The sequence below is a fragment of the Rosa chinensis genome, chromosome 4, assembly GCF_002994745.2.
Source record: "Rosa chinensis cultivar Old Blush chromosome 4, RchiOBHm-V2, whole genome shotgun sequence".
Taxonomy (NCBI): domain Eukaryota; kingdom Viridiplantae; phylum Streptophyta; class Magnoliopsida; order Rosales; family Rosaceae; genus Rosa; species Rosa chinensis.
Genome location: NC_037091.1, coordinates 557,533 through 558,969, shown reverse-complemented (window position 1 = coordinate 558,969; position 1,437 = coordinate 557,533). Strand labels below are relative to the sequence as shown.

The 1,437-nt window shown below is 36.0% G+C and overlaps 1 long non-coding RNA gene across 1 annotated transcript; it reads right to left on the bottom strand.

Moving 5' to 3' along the window:
* Nucleotides 1-253: 253 nt before the first annotated feature.
* Nucleotides 254-894, bottom strand: LOC112200967. The gene is made up of 3 exons (XR_002936535.2): nucleotides 714-894; nucleotides 562-593; nucleotides 254-491 (listed from the first exon to the last, which is right to left on the bottom strand). It is a non-coding gene; the product is annotated as an uncharacterized LOC112200967 (long non-coding RNA).
* Nucleotides 895-1,437: the final 543 nt, after the last annotated feature.

Below are 1,437 nucleotides of genomic sequence, written 5' to 3'. Positions count from 1 at the left end.
CTTCTCCTTTTTCACCTTTTCACTTTTACCATGAATTTCACCTCCACACTTACACTTTTACCTTTTACCTCCTTTTTACCGAATTTACCTTTACTTTCACCTTCTTCACTTTTTTTTTACCAATTTACTAAGGTAAAACTCACTTAATTTAACTTTTACTCTTTTCTTCATTTTCTTTATTTTCTTCCAAAAATAAAGCCATTTCTTTTTTTTCTTCCTTTTCTTTTTCTTTTGGCCAAAATAACACAACAACAATCACCAAAATCTTCAACACCAATTTCCAATCCTTTGAAAATTAGACCAATAAAATCCTACTAATTAAACTCTCTTCAAATATCTAATTTTCACAATTTTTCCAACAACAACAATATCTCAACAAAATCAAAATCAACCAAATAAATTCCAAAAATTCTAGGGTTTGTCCAAAACCCATTCCTTACCCTTTCTTCTTCAAAACTCATGGCCTAATCCTCCTCATTGGCCTTCTTCACCTACAAATTTGTCCAACATCAATACCACAACCAAAAATCTCGAAACAAGGTTGCATGGATAGATCCTTACCACAAATCCTTGCCAAACCCATAGCCTAGCCTCTTGATTTAGGGAAAATCGGGTTCATGCACCAAAAATCAAAAATGGAAATCAAAAACTCGAATTTGATAAGAAAGATGTATAGATCGAAGGAATAGAGGTTAGATTAGGATGGATAATACCTTGATTTGAACTTGGAAAGAAGAAATCACAAAAAGCCCCAATTTAGCTTCGGGTTCTAAGGTTTTTGGAGGGTTGGATGGCCAAATTTCTTGATTTTGGTTGGAGAAATGGAAAGAGGGGATGAAGAGAAGAAAATCTGGAAATTTTGGTGAGGATTGGGATTCCGGCGACGGCGGTGCGGCGGCGATTTCCGGCGAGAGGTAGAGAGAGAGGAAAGGGAGAAAATGAGGAAGAGGCTAGGGTTTTGAGAGAAGGTTTTCCTTTTATATCTCTCCCCAAATTTAATTGTGAAATGTCTAAGTTGCCCCTCCTGTTGGGCCAATGGGCTTGGGCTGCTCCATTTTCATTTTCCTTTTAATTTCCTCAAGCCCAATTCTAAAATACATCTTCAAACATCCTTATTTCTCCGACACTTCACCGAATCCATTCGGGAAATTTTTCCGGGCTTGTCCTAAGCCTCGATACTTTAAAAATAGTTTCCTACACCCAAATTGGATTTTCTCTAATTTCTTAATCCTTTTAATGGCCTCAAAATCTTAATCTAATCTCGAATACATTCGTACCTTACGAATACGTAATTTCATACGTTTTGCGACAAATTAAAATAACAAGAAAAAGTACAGGGGTTTACAGAGCTCGTAACTTTTCCTTTATTCATTTTTTGTCGGAAACTTCCTAGATCAATTCTTGACTTCGTCTTAGGCCCAAATGAAAGAACATTGG